At 41.0% G+C, this 15,928-nt stretch overlaps 1 pseudogene across 1 annotated transcript; it reads left to right on the top strand.

Annotated features, from left to right (window-relative positions):
* The first annotated feature begins 7,337 nt into the window (after nt 1-7,337).
* On the top strand, nt 7,338-8,557 carry LOC311614549 (inhibitor of growth protein 5-like; annotated as a pseudogene). Its single transcript has one exon. The product of its transcript is annotated as an inhibitor of growth protein 5-like (transcript).
* Nucleotides 8,558-15,928: the final 7,371 nt, after the last annotated feature.

Below are 15,928 nucleotides of genomic sequence, written 5' to 3'. Positions count from 1 at the left end.
TAAATCCCAAAGGTCAAATATGAACTTGGATTTCATTTTATTATCATTTAAATCTAGGTGTCTTCTTAAAACATAGCATTAAGAAAAATTCTATATAATAAAAGGCTAGTATGCAAATTGACCGAACAGTGGAACAACCAGTCGCTAGGATGCACACTGACCACCAGGGGCAGACGCTCAATGTAGGAGCTGCCCCCTGGTGGTCAGTGCACTCCCACAGGTGGAGCGCTGCTCAGCAAGAAGCCAGGCTCACTGCTGGAAAGTGCAGTCGAGGTGGCAGGAAACTCTTCCTCCCCTAAAAAGTGCTAAGGATGTCCAACTGAGAGCTCTTTGACTGCAAGAGGGTACAGGGGGCTGAGGAACCCTCCTCTCCCTAAGTGCATGAATTTCATACACTGGGCCTCTAGTGAAATATAAATTTAAAGGAAGATCAATTGTAATATATCTGAGCCAAAGCACATTTTGAGTGTATGTGTGTGTGTGAATAAGAATAAATGTCCAAAACATAATTAAAAAAAATTAATGAAAGCTGAGGACACATCATAAATACAGGTCAAGAAGTAGCTAGGCTTGCTATAGGAAATACTTATATCAGCTATTTAAACTCTAAAACCTTAGAGAAAAGCATGCCTAATTTAATATCCAATGGTGTGATGGAGGAGGTATTGATAAATGTGGTGAAGGTGGATTTGCAAAAGCCTATTATGCACAATTCTTTTCAACTCCTGTTTAGTAACCATAATCAGTTGCTTGAAATCAGCTGTGGTGAGATTATTTACATCACAGAAATCAGCAAATATTTCTAATCAGGGCTTTTTCTCTTTGAAGACCTACTTAGTAAATTTACTAGATTAATGGTAATCTAAGAAATGAAGATTGGAATGTGTAATTTTATTTTATTTTTTAATATTTATTATTTAAAGTATTACATATGTCCCCCATTTTCCCCATTGACCCCTTCTAGCCTGTCTCAACCCCCACCTCAGGCCACCACCACCCTATTGTCTATGTCCATGGGTTATGCATATATGTGTGAAAGTTTTTTGGTTGATCTCTCCCCACCCACCCCACCTTTCCTCTGATATTTGTTCCATGCTTCTATGTCTCTGGATTATTTTGTTCATCAGTTTATTTTGTTCATTAGATTCCACATATGAGTGAGATCATGTGATACTTATCTTTCTCTGGGTGATTTATTTCACTTAGCATGATATTTTCCAGGTTTCTTATGCTGTCTCAAAGGGTAAGAAATCCTTCTTTTTTACTGCTGCATAGTATCATGCCACGGTGTAAATGTGCCACACTACTGGTGGGAATGCAGGCTGCTATAGCTATTATGGAAAACAGTATGGAATTTTCTCAAAATTAAATATGGAACTGCCATTTGACCCAGTAATCCTAAGAAACCTGAAACACCAATAAAAAATTTTATGTACTGCTATGTTAATAGCAGCCCAATTTATAATAGCTAGGATTTGGAAACAGCCCAAGTGTCCATCAGTAGATGAGTGGAATGCATAACATTTTAAAGGCTCAATTTAAAGAAAGCACATTGTTCTTGGTGAGACTCCAGTGACTACTTCTTCATTTTTAGTGTTAACAACTGTGGTTGGTCATCTTCCTGAATCCTACTTCCATCCTACCATCATTTTGACATTTCCAACCTGATTCCAGAGTTCCCTGGACACCAGAGGAAGTAAATCCAAGTAACAATTATGGTCAGATATATAAGGATCAAACTCTTGGTAGTCAAAGCCCATCTATTCCTGTATTTGCCTCATATCCTTTTTAGATGGTTGGTTAGGAAAACTGAAGGTCTGCTAAAACATACAATCAAAACCAAAAGCTCCTGGCTCCCTGTGAATGCTGCCTATTAACACTGACAATTATGTCAGGTGGTATGCAAGAAAGAGTTAACTCGACAGCATTTGTGCACTTACTGTGGACTAAAGACTTAATTCAGTGGAATTAAGTTGTTTGAACCCTATACATTCCAAAGAAAGGATTGTCCCTTGATAAGTCCATGGGAGAAAATCTCTAAACCATAGAACTATCCTGCCTAATAATAGTGTTTGTATACCTGGGTCATGAACCATGCCAGAGAGTTTATACTAGCAGTGTCATTTATTGTGGGGCCTTGAGTTATGCTATATTTGTTTGATCTCTGGAGAGACTAGAGGTTCAGTAACGCAGATCAGCCAGGCTTGTGCTCCATGCCAACATGACTAACCTGCACCACCTCTGAAAATATCTGTACACCACAGCTCAGGTGAGCTTTCCTTTTTGGCAGTACCATGCAGGTTGTCACAGGACATTGCTAAAAGAATTAGCACTGTCACCGGGACCGGTTTGGCTCAGTGGATAGAGCGTCGGCCTGCGGACTGAAGGGTCCCGGGTTCGATTCTGGTCAAGGGCATGTACCTTGGTTGCGGGCACATCCCCTGTGGGGGGTGTGCAGGAGGTGGCTGGTCGATGTTTCTCTCTCATCGACGTTTCTGACCCTCTGTCCCTCTCAATTCCTCTCTGTGTAAAATCAATAAAATATATTAAAAAAAAAAAAAAAGAATTAGCACTGTCTATAAGACTTATCTAAGAAAGGAAAACTGAAAGCATATAGGGGGGTGGGGGAGAGGGCGCGTGTGCTGCCCTCGATGTTTCTCTCTCATTGACGTCTCTAGCTCTCTATCTCTCTCCCTTCCTCTCTGTAAAAAAATCAATAAAATATATATTTTAAAAAATTGTAAAAAAATAAAGAAAAAAATGTATCTTTCCCATCCTCTGGGAGACTTATGATGGATATATAAAAAAAGATATCCAAGAGCCTCTTTTTTAGGATAAAGAAATGCATCTTTGTTTTACAGATATAGGAAGAAGAAGCAAGAGAAAATATTGTTTTAATTATTTTTTTTAATTTTTTTTGGGGAAAGAATAGAATATAAAATCCACCTTCAACAAAATGTTAAGTGTACAGTACATTATTATTATTATGGGTACATTTTGTAGATTTATAGGGCATGTTCATCTTGCTTGACTGAAACTTTATGGCCCTTGATTAATATTATTTTCCCCACCCCCTAACTAATACCAACCACCAGTCCACTCTGATTCTGTTAATTTGACAACTTTTTAAAGATAAAGTAGTTTAATTTATTATTTTTTCTTCCTTGTGAGCCCAGGTGCCTAACCTAGATTAGCCTCCAAATTTACTTGAAAGGGGTTTCCATTTTCATTTTTCTATGGGACTTGCTGAACTTTGGGCAGATAAAGAAATACTTCATAGTCTTTAATAAAATTGAGTCCTGAAGAGCCTTGGAGGTCAATGGATGAGGAAGTTCCCATGGGTAGTTGGAGAGATTATATATATATTAGAAATTGTGCTAAAATACTTACTGATAAAATATATAGAATAAAACACACTTAGAAACTGCTCATTTTAATCATGTATAGTTAAATTTTGAAAAAATATTTATATATACTAGGTGTACTGGTTAATAATGGCAAATTTTGTAATCAAAGAAAACATGATAATTTCAGGAGAAACATCAAAAGTGCTTTATTCAAAGTAATGCTCCTATATTTCAGGTAAGTTGTGGATACCATCCCAATTTTGTGCATCGGGCCTCTAGTAAATGTATAAAAGGCCTTTTGGGAGGACTTTAACAGAGAGATTGACAACAATACAATCATAGTAGGTACTTTAACACCCCTTCTGATTATCCTAGATAGCTCTTCCAGACAAAGACTTAACAAGGAAACAGTGACTCTAAAGGACACATTGGATCAGATGAATTAAATTGACATTTATAGAACATTTCAACCTAAACCAGCAGAATATACATTCTTCTCAAGTGCACATTCATAAAGATAGACTACATGTTAGGACAAAAAACAAGTCTCTACAAATTAAGAAAGATTAAATCTATCAAGCATCTTCTCAGATCACAGAGGAATGAAATTAGGAATCAACTATAGTAAAAACACCCCAAAACATTCACACATGGAGGCTAAATAGCATGTTATTAAACAACTAGAGACCTAATGCATGAAATTCGTGCACTTGAGGGGGGCCCCACAGCCTGTGCCCTCTGACAGTCTGGGAGCCCTGGGGGGATGTCCAACTGACAGCTTAGTGTAGGGGTGTCGAACTCAATCAGAGAAGGGGCCAAAATCTAAAATCCAGCCTAAATCGCGGGCCGAATGGTTTACTGAACAGTCATAAACTGACAATGTCATAAACTGACAGCGGAGTGCAGTGATGACAGCGCGGTGCGGGCCACATTGCAAGGCCTGGCGGGCTGGATTTGGCCCGCGGGCCTTGTGTTTGACACATGTGGCTTAGTGGGTCTATGCCCTCAGTCCGACATCATTAACATTGCCTCAGAGGTGGGAGAGGCTCCCACCACTGCTGCTGTGCTCGCCAGTCATTAGCCCAGCTTCTGCCTCAGTGGCACTCCCCTTATAGGAGTGCACTGACCACCAGGGGGCAGCTTCTGTATTGAGAGTCTGTGCAAATCATAGTGATCGGTCATTCCACCATTTGATCATTTGCATATTAGCCTTTTATTATGTAGGATATGCAGTAGATGAAGCCCCCTAGAACCATAAGAAATACAAAAAAAAAAAAAAAAAAATTCAGTTAACTTATTCTCGAATTTCCACCTCTTAAAATTAAATTGCTCCCACTTTGGGGTGAGTGCTGCACCTTGGGAACCAGTGGGCTTGTCACTTTTCCTCTCTGAGCTTCATTTCTGAATACATAAGCATATACCATAGGAATTGTATGCCTACCTAACTGAGTTGTCATGAGGAGGTTCTGAGCTAATAAACCTAGAAATGTTTCATCAAGTAAGTGATGTTTACACTGGAAGGGATTGTTGTTTTTAAGCCCACGGGAAGCAGGTAGCAGGTGCTGATTAGGGGAGGAGGGCATGATTGTTTCCTGGGACTGTAGCTATGTAATCTTTGCAGAGGGTTCTGCAGGCCTCAGAGGGGTGGGCTCTGGCCAGCAGTCCTGTACTGTGGACATCCCTGGAGGATCTGGCAGGAGGTGGGGTATTAGAGGGGTACTAGGGGGGCAGCAAGGCTGAAGGAGGAGTAACTGTATCTTCCCACTTGGCGTCATTCTTTAAATTGTATGTGGCTGTTTCACAGCTGCACCTGCTCAGGGCAGGGCTCTGATCTCCTGGAACAGGGCCGAGCCAGGTGGGCTAGGAGGGTGGGATTAGTCACACCTCCAGCGAGATTCAGCACACTTCAGCTGTGGAGATGGTGCTGCTGCTGTCGGGTGAAGGGTCTGACCCTGGGGGGCCACTCAGGCCTGCCTCCCCCTAGGTCTGGAGTTGTAGGGAGAAGAGGCATGCCCGGCACCAGCGGAGGGGGCCTGGCAGTGGCAGACTGTGGGCCCCAGGGATGCTGAGGGGTGATTACCCACATGCTATTGTTGTGGGAGCTCTTGGTGGGGGTGGCAGGGGAAGAGATCAGGAATTGGAGGTGCAGGCTGCATCTACCCCTGAGGCTGGATCTTCTCCCCATCTGGTCAGCCTCCCCATCACCCTTGGGGTTCAGGGGCTGGGTAGAGTGTCCTTGCAGGGGGATTGGAAGAGCTCCCCATGGCCACTTCTTCTTCCTTCTTTGCAGTCCAGGCTCCTGTCAGGCAGTCTCCTCAGACCCCCAGGAACTTGGTTCTGGCTGCCTGCCCCCAGTTGCATGCGCATCAATATGCAAATAGGTCATTATGAGGACACCATTATATTCAACAAATTAGCATATTACCTCTTTATATGTATAGATGAATGGGTTACCAACAAGGTCAAGAAAGAAGTAAAAAACTTTATGGTAACAAATGAAAATGAACACACAACAACCCAAATCTCTGGGACACAGCAAAAGCAGTCCTGAGAGGGAAATTCACAGTACTATAGGCATACCTCAAACAAACAAACAAACAAACAAACAAACAAACAAAACAAGAAAAATCAGCCATAAACTATTGAACCTTACAACATGAAGACTGTAAAGAGTCCTAACCTGTTTGGCTCAGTGGATAGAGCATCAGCCTGTGGACTGAAGGGTCCCAGGTTCCAACCCAGTTAAGTTATGTACCTTGGTTTCAGGCACATTGCTAGTAGGGGGTGTGCAGGAGGCAGCTGATCGATGTTTCTCTCTCATCAATGTTTCTAACTCTCTATCCCTTTCCCTTCCTCTCTGTAAAAAAAATTAATTTATTTTTAAAAACAGAACTATAAAGAGAACAACAAGAAAAGTCCAGAGTAAGCATAAGAAACTAAATAGTAAAGATTAGAGCAGAAATAATAACATGGACTCAAAAAAAAAAAAAAAGGCAACAATAAAAATAAAATCAACAAAACCAAGAGCTGGTTATTTCAAAGGATAAACAAAATTGATGACCTGTCGGTCAGACTCATTAAGAAAGAAAGAGATGACCCAAATAAATAAAACCAAAAATTAAAGTAGAAAAGGAACTACTGATAACACAGAAATACAAAGGATTGTAAGAAAATACACAGAAATACAAAGGATTGTAAGAAAATACTATGAACAATTATATTCCAACAAGTTGGACAATGTGGATGAAAGGGACAAATTCCTAGGAAAATATAATCTCCCCAAAATGATTCATGAAGAATCATAATACCTGAATAGGCAAAATACAACTGACAAAATAGAAACAATAATAAAAATCCCCAGGCAAACAAAAGCCCATCTCTGGTTGGCTCTACAGGGGAGTTTTACTAAACATTCAAAGAACAACTGATAGTCCTCAAAATATTCCAAAAAAAAGAAAAAAAAAATCCAAGAGAAAGGGATACTTCCAGACATTTTATTTATGATGCTAGCATTATCCTAATTCCAAAACCATATAAAGACATTATAAAAAAAAGGAAATTACCGGCCAATATCCCTGATGAACATGGATGCTAAAATCCTTAGCAAAATATTAGCAAATTGGATCTGGCAATATATTAAAAAGAGCATTCATGATGACCAATTGGCACTTATTCCAGGGATGCAATGCTGGTACAATACTTGCAAATCAATAAACATGATACGTAACATCGCATAAACAAATTGAAAGACAAAAATCACATGATCATATCACTAGATGGAGAAAAACCAACAAAATCCAACACTCACTTTTGATAAAAACTCAGCAAAGTGGGAATAGAGGAAGCCATATATGACAAAGCTACAGAGGACATACTCAATGGGCAAAAACTAAAACAATTTTCCCTAAGAACAGGAATAAGACAGGGATTTCTGCTTTCAACACTCTTATTACTCAACATAGTACTGGAAGAGTGCGGCAGAGGACGAAGATGTCGACTGCCATGTACTTGGAGCACTACCTGGGCAGTATTGAGAACCTTCCTTGTGAACTTCAGAGGAATTTCCAGCTGATGCATGAGCTGGACCAGAGGACAGAAGAGCAGAAAGCAGAGATTGACATCCTGGCCACGGAGTACATCTCTACAGTGAAGACTCTGTCCCCAGAGCAGCGGGTAGAGAATCTGTAGAAGATCCAGAGCGTCTACAGCACATGCAAGGAGTATAGCGATGACAAGGTGCAGCTGGCCATGCAAACCTATGAGATGGTGGATAAACAAATTTGGAGGCTCGATGCAGACCTGGCGTGCTTTGAAGCAGACCTGAAAGACAAGCTGGAAGGTAGTGACTTTGAGAGCTCTGGAAGACGAGGTTTAAAAAAAGGTCGAAGCCAGAAAGAAAAGTTCCCGGTGGCGAGGCAGGACCTCAGAAGAAGACACTCCAAAGAAAAAGAAGCATAAAGGAGGGTCGGAGTTCACTGACACTATCCTGTCTGTGCATCCCCCTGATGTGCTGGACATCCTGTGGACCCCAACAAGCCCACCTACTGTCTCTGCCACCAGGTGTCCTACGGGGAAATGATTGTCTGTGACAACCCAGATTGTTTGATAGAGTGGTTTCACTTTGCCTGTGTAGACCTGACCCCGAAGCCCAAAGGAAAATGGTTCTGTCCTCGGTGCGTCCAGGAGAGGAGGAAGAAGTAAGGAAGAGGATGACACCGAGCCTGAAGAGCAAGTAGATACACTCCTTTATTCACGTTGCAATATTTTACCTTCATCTTAAAGCTACCTTATTTGGAATGATATTTAATAACTCAGTGGCCAGTTGTAACTCTGGATATTTCCTAAAACCAACAAGAACCCACCTGATACCCTGTTTGCACAGAGGAGGGATCTTGCCACAGTGACTTTGTTCTCATGACTTTTTGTACAGACCCAGCACTGAGCACAGCAGTTCCACCACCCCGAGGACTCCGTGGGTGTGTGCATGCGGTGTGCTGAGTAGGGTGGAACGTGCCAGCTGGGAGAAGATACTGCCATCATTTTGCAGCTAGAGGTGTGAGCCTTGTATGGTCTGCAGTTTCCTGGGCTTCCCCTGAGAGCCCACACCACTCTGCACATTGGCCACGCTGAGAGCACCGGTGTGTAGTCTGGTGGGCGTTGCCGGAAGGCGCCCTCCGGACTCAGGTGCCCTGGGAGCTCACGGCTGCACAGAAAGGCTGCGCCTCCCAGAGGAGCTCTGCGTGGCTGTGCACTACCTTTTTACCTGGACTGCCGGTTTTTCCCTGAGGTTTCACTGTCCGGAGTAAACCGCCCTGGATTGGCAGATGGGCTGTAGGTGACCATGACCAGCACCAATAAGAAACAGCGTAACAGACTGGCAGATGTTCCATTTCTCTGGGAATTCCGGATTTTTTTAGTGTGAAGATGAAATTATTGCAATTGTACGAAGTCTGTCTGTGAAGTGAATCCAGTCTACCAAGAGCTGATTTTGAACCTGCTTCTGTTACACACTGGGTTAGCATTTTGTCTTCCAGAGGACTACAATTATGTGATGTGATTTGTGAATTTGTGCCACAATAGCAGTTCTGGAATGAAGCTAGGAAACTAGAGTGTACTTTCTGTTCAATCAGCAACCAAACTGGTTTTAAACCAAACTGGTTTTAAACCATCTCTTTGGTACTAGTTGGGGACATGGCCCACATTTGGTATGTTGAGATGGTACCTAGAGTGGGGCCTCCGGGAGTGTCCCCGGACTCTCCAAGACCCACCCCGCGGGATTCAGACAAGTCAGGGTTTCTATTGCCAGAAAAAAAGATCCAAGAGATAGAATCGAGGTGTGAAATGCCCAGCTTCAGAAGAATCTCTGTGAGGAGTGTCCTCTGGAGTGGCCCACCTGCAGAGGAACTGGTGAAGCTGCTTCCTAGACCAGCCCCTCCATGCAAATGAGTTAATATTTGGCAATTAGGAGCAGATATCAGAGGGCAATTGGAGTCCAGCTGGAATTTGTGGCCCTTAGTGGGTCTTACCCTGCACAGAACGTGTCCGACTGCTGTCCTTCCTAGAGCCACCCGAGGGAGCAGGACTTGCTTCCAAAGGACTGCTGGCTGTGGGGGGATCACTTCAGCTTGTGTGCTGTGGTTAGGGTAGGATCAGCAGCTGCCACAGCCTGTCCCTGGTGGGTTTCAGGTCTTGGAACTGATGTCTTCTTGCTGCTCAGGAACACGAGGCCCGCTTATATTTAAAAACTTAGCTTTTACATTACAGGTGTCTAAAGATTGTGAGGGATCAGTTGTAGACATTTCCCCCCACGTTTACCAGTTTTTGTGGAGAGGGTAGGTAAGTACATTAAGTTTGTGATGATTCTTTGGAAGCGAATTTAATATTTGCACTTCGTCTTTAAACACACTCACTTGCCACTGGAACACAGTGTGTTTGTGGATGCAGGTTAATGGCTGGCTCGTTTCAATTGTCACCTGGTTTCTCAAGGCCATGCTCATTTCCTGAGAATCAGACTAACTTCTGTCTTAAGCTTTTGTTTAAAGTTCAATGTTGTCATTCTGCTTGTCACTGTGCAGCATCTCACGTGTCAACTTTTTTTAAGTTTCTGTGCTTATCTGTTTCTAGTGTTTACTTTTGCCAGTGACGATAATATTACCAAAATAATATGCAGACAGCTTTGAAAAAAATGGAAATCATGAGCATTGAAGGTCCTCTGGGATGTTTGGAGAATGTCGGAATGCCATTCCTGACCATTAATACTGTCGGAATCAGAAAGACAAAAGGGTGGCTTTCTGGTTGAGAAAGAATGTCAGGCCACCTGGCTGGCTCAGGCCCTGGATTGCTGGAGCACCACAGTGATTTGCTCCCCACAGCTTGGCTGCCCTCGTCTTGGGGGTGATTCAGCCTGGAACCCTGTCAGTGCCTGCCAAGTCCCATCTCTGATCCTGAGGACAGCTGTGGAGCCAACTCCATCCCTCAGGTTGCAGGATCTGGGCTGAGCCCAGCAGGTGAGGATGTGGCCTCCATGGCTGGGGTTTACTGGTAAGGGAAGAAATATCTTGTTCAGATGAGAAGCAAAACCATTTTTCTTATTCTCAGTGCTATGCTTTCAGCTAGCATTTGAGAAACCTCCTTGTTTTCCAACAGGACACATCTACACTAACAGTTTTTTAAGCTGAACTCTGCATCTCTGGCTGTGGTTAGTGGAGCTGTTGGCTGGGCTGAGGCCTGAGTGACTATCCTCACTGTGCAGCCTGGGCCCCAGGCAGGTGGATGTGAGACTGGACTAGCCAGGGCCCTGGAAGCCGGATGTACAGCCGTGTGTGGTGAGATGCATGGGGATGCCAGCCAGCCTTGTGTCAGTGCTGTTCCAGGGAGCCACACTGCACTTGCCTCCTGCCCTGTCCTTGGTAGGGGCTGCTTCAAGCAATAACTGTCCACATGCACAACCAAGGCCTGCCCCGTCACAGGATTTGGACACTTCTTATGGGCATTGTTGAGTTAAGGTTTTCCTCCATTTTTAATGAACAGTTGTCTTTACCTGTGCTGAGAGGCATTTACAGTGGGAAGTCTAAGAAATGTTCTCATTCAGGAGACAGTCCTATGAAGTTTCTTCCTTTGTATGTGTTCTGTGGTGTTCACTTTTACCACATTTCATCCAAAAAGATGATGCAGCTTTAACATGAATGTTACATTTTATTTTCAAGGAATTATTACCTACTATGTTCCCTTTGTAAAGGAAAGATAATATTGTAAATCTTTTTATTAAATAATGTAAAGATGCATATATGTATTTTTGGTCATGTTATAGATTATGGATATATTGTTTAATAAATAAAGTATTTTTTAACAAAAAAAACACACAAAAAAAACAAAAACAACATAATACTGGAAGTCCAAACCACAGTGATCAGATAAGAAGAAGAAATAAAAGGCATCCAAATTGGAAAGAAGGAAGTAGAACTCTCATTATTCACAGGTGACATGATATTGTACACAGAAAACCCCAAAGACTCCAACAAAAAACTACCAGATTTAGTAAATGAATTTGGCATTGTAGTAGGATACAAAATTAACACCCAGAAATTGATAAGTTTTTATATACACCAAAAATGAATTCTCAGAAAGAGAAACTAAACAAATAATCCTATTGACCATTGAAACAAAAACAAAAACAAAAAATTTAAGCTACTTTAGAAATAAACTTAACCAAGGAGGCTAAAGACCTGTAGTTAGAAAACAATAGCATGTTGAAAAAAAGAGAGAGGAGAGGATATAAACAGGTGGAAGAATATAGCATGTTTATGGATTGGTAGAATCAACAGCATTAAAATATCCATATTACCTAAGGCAATCTACAGATTCAATGCAGTCCCTATTAAAATATCAATGGCATATTTCACAGAGCTAGAACAAATACTCCAAAAATTTATATGAATCAAAAAAAGGCCCCAAATAGCTATAGTAATCTTGAGAAAGAAAAAGTTGGATGAATCACAATATTAGATTTCAGGTTACACTGCAAAGCCACCATAATTAATACAGCCTGGTACTGACACAAGAACAGGCATATAGACAAATGGAACATAACAAAGAGCCTAGAAATTGGCCTACACCATTACAGTTAATTACTATTTGACAAAGGAGGTATGCCCATACAATGGAATGAAGAAAGTCTCTTCAATAAATTATATTGGGAAAATTAGACAGATACATGCAAAAGAATGAAACTAGACCATCAACTTATACCATACACAAGAATAAACTCAATATGGATAAAATACTTAAATGTAAGTAGTGAAACCATAAAAATCCTTGAAGAAATCATAGGCACAAAATCTCAGACATCTCTCACAGCAATATGTTTATGGATACATCTCCTAAGGCAAAGGGAACTAAGGGGAAAATAAACAAATGGGACTACATCAACAAAACAAAAAGGGACCCCACTTTATGGGAGAACATATTTGGCAAGGATACATCTGATAAAGGATTAACATCCAAAATATATAAGGAACTTATCCAACTTAACAAAAGTAGACAAAAAATCCAATTAAAAAAATGGGCAAAAGATCTAAAAAGTCACTTCTTCAAAGAGGACACAAAGATGGCCAAGAGATATGAAAAATGCTCCAAGTCAAGGATCATCAGAACAATGCAAATTAAAATGGCAATGAGGTATCACATCACACCTGTCAGAATGGCTATCGTCAACATATCAACAAACAACAAGTGCTGGAGAATATGTGGAGAAAGGGAACCTTAATACACTGCTGGTGGGAATGCAGACTGGTGCGAACACTATGGAAAACAGTATGGAGTTTCCTCAAATAATTAAACATGGAACTGCTGTTTCACCTAGTGATCCCACTTGTAGGAATATATCCTAAGAAACCCCAATCACTAATCAGGAAGAATGTATGCACCCCTATGTTCATAACAGCCCAATTTACAATAGCTAAGATCTGGAAACAGCCCAAGTGTCCATGAGGAAATGATTGGATAAAAAAGCTGTGGTACATTACACCATACAATACTATGCAGCAGTAAAAAAGAAGAATCTCTTACCCTTTGAGACAGCATGGAGAGACCTGGAGAGTATCATGCTAAGTGAAATAAGTCAGTCAGAGAAAGAAAAGTATCACAGAATCTCACTCATATGTAGAATCTAAGTAACAAAATAAAGTGATGAATGGAGTGGATCCAGAGACATGGAAACATGGGACAGAGTGCCAAATCTCAGAAGGAAGGTGGGGGAGGGTAGATGGGTGGAAGGTAATCAACCAAAGACGTTGTATGCATATATGCATGGCTCATGGACACAGACAATAGGGTGCTGAAGGCCTGGGGTGGGGTGCAAGGTGGGCTGGAATGGGCCAATAGGTGAAAAAATGAGACATATATAATACAACAATAAAGATTCATTAAAAAACAACAGAAATAAAATCAAAATAATAACAATAGAAATAATAACAATAATAATAAACTGTTTTTAATTGGTCCATTTTACCTAGAACTGAATTTTCAATCTTCTCAAACGGCATAAATTTCATTAGCAATAGACCTTAATTAGAACAGATCGCTGAATAACATTATTTCATTCAAAATAATTCCATTAAAACATTGGTGAGATGCCTTAGGAAACTGACTCTTATTTATATCGATTAGCCTATGGAAAATTTGGTTTTGTTATACATCGTTTTGCTCAAAGTTGCAGGACCTATCAATGTTAAGTGAGAAATTATTATATAAGAAATTAAATTCATTGATAGGCAAGTGCTTGTCTCCTACAGTCATGTATTAATCAGATATTGGACCTTTGTAAAGTGAAATGAAAGTTTTGTCTGTATTCTATCTGAGGCAGCAATGGGCATACTCCTCAGGATCAGGAGTATGGCTTGAGTCCTGCAGAGGGGTTCTGAGCTGATGTGGTCTTACTGAACCATGCCCTGGGTGGTTCAGTAAGTGGTTCATCCTCTGTCCCAAGGAATGAAAGTTTGTGTTTTTCGCTTGTTTATTTGTTTTCTAATTCTCACAAAGAGAACTGATGAGTTAGCAATGTCCCTACAAAAGGCAATGATTCTTGGAGATTGGAAACCTATTTGGGCTACTTATATACATAATAATCTTAGTAGTATCATTATTTGTCAGTGAAATGTGAGTCCTTGGGCTTCTTCTTCATCTATGCCTACTACAACATATTCCTCATGTACTCTTATATAACAATGTCTTTTAAAATTGTATTTCCCTGGGTAAAACAGAATCATCTATTTTTCATTGTATTTATTCTTCTAAGTTTTTATATTGAAACTAGAGACCCAGTACATGAAATTCATGCATGGGGTGGGGGTGGTGGGTCCCCTCAGCCCAATCTGCACCCTCTCCAATCCTAGACCCCTCAGGAGATGTCCTAAACTAGCAGTCAGACATCCCTCTCACAATCTGGGACCACTAGCTCCTAACTGCCCCCCCCCCGCTAGCCTGATTATCCCAAAATGCCCCCACTGCCAGCGTAGTCACCTCCAAACCCCTCCTCCATGCCACCAGCCTGGTCACTCCTAACTGGCCTGGTCACCCCGTAGTGCCCCCCCCACCAGCCTGGTTGCCCCTAACTGCCACCCCTGCTAGCATGGTCACTCCCAACTGACCCACCTTCCAGCCTGGTAGCCCCTCACTGCTCCTCTCCGCCGGCCTGGTCACCCCTAACTACCCCCTCATGCAGCCTGCTGCTCAGTCTTTTGGTTACTCTTCACTAAGCCCCCTGCCAGCTTGGTCGCCCCACACATCTTGTTCAGTTGTCCGTTCAGTGTTTCGGATGCGATGGTAACTTAGCCATATATATGTACTCTTTTAGAACTTAGATTAATGACTTGGTAACAGAACTGTATCTTAGCATTTGCCCTCACATTTTTTGTCTAACGAGATACCTTTTAAATATGGTCACATTTACCTGACAGATATTTGTAAGATCTAATTATCAATTTTTCATGAATTGGGAATAAATCAAATGAACATATTACTCTAGCAATCTTTCTGACATTTTCAAAACCTATATCTTTTGTTTATTTTTGTTCTTATTTATTGATTTACTGTGTACAATTTTTATCTTTACTTGAAACTCTCATTTCCCAATTGCCTATATTTTAAAGTTTTTATGCAAACAGAAAAATAACAATCACTCTAGAGGGACAAAAATTCTGTAAAGGTCATAGACAAATATATTTCTCTAAAAAGGAAAATAAACTATGTGTGCAGATAATGCTTTGTCTGATAATCTATTCTGTCAGGATCTGATTTAAGTTACATGTCCTTTTTACCTCTTTGTTTTTTGTTTTTTTTTACTTTGTTAGTTCTTCAAAGTTTCTAAAATTTATACTTTATGGCTCCTAATATTTTGGTATTCCGACTGATCAGATTTATGAAGGATTAAAATTCACACATACATGCAGATTGCATGCAGACTCATTGAGAAGATATTGCTTGTAGATTATATATTTGTAATTTCTTTGGAAAAGTTTTTTGTCAGAGTACACATGGAGCAATAACACCAGCATCTCAATATTCTTCCCAAATCAGTCCATACTTAAACAGAGAATATAACTGAGCATGCAGCAAGTCTCTCAAATAATTAAGCTACTTACTGGTGCTAAAATATTTGAAATTCAATTATCTTTGTCATTGGGATTATGAGGCCTGTTATGAAGGCAGGAAGAAGTGGTATCTTTTCCATCTTGACTCTTTAGATCTTTTCATTATTGTTGCATTTTTTTTTAATATTCACTGGAGGATATTTCTCCCATTGATTTTTAGAGAGAATGGAAGGAGAAAAATGGAAGGAAGGGAAGGAGGAAGAGAAAAAGGAAGAGAGAGAGAGAGAGAGAGAGAGAGAGAGAGAGAGAGAGAGAGAGAGAACCATCAGTGTGAAAGACACATTCATTGGTTGCCTCCTGCACATGTCCTGACTGGGGCTGAGGATTGAAGTGCCCTTGACTGGGGATCGAACCCATGATTCTTCACTCTACAGGTCAATGCTCTAAGCACTGATACACAGCAGCCAGGGCTATTGAAATTTTAAATGACTT

This window comes from Pipistrellus hanaki, assembly GCF_964339955.1.
Source record: "Pipistrellus hanaki genome assembly, chromosome: 1".
In the NCBI taxonomy this organism is placed as follows: Eukaryota; Metazoa; Chordata; class Mammalia; order Chiroptera; family Vespertilionidae; genus Pipistrellus; species Pipistrellus hanaki.
Note: the sequence above shows the minus strand (reverse complement) of the source record. Positions and strands in the feature narration are given on the sequence as shown.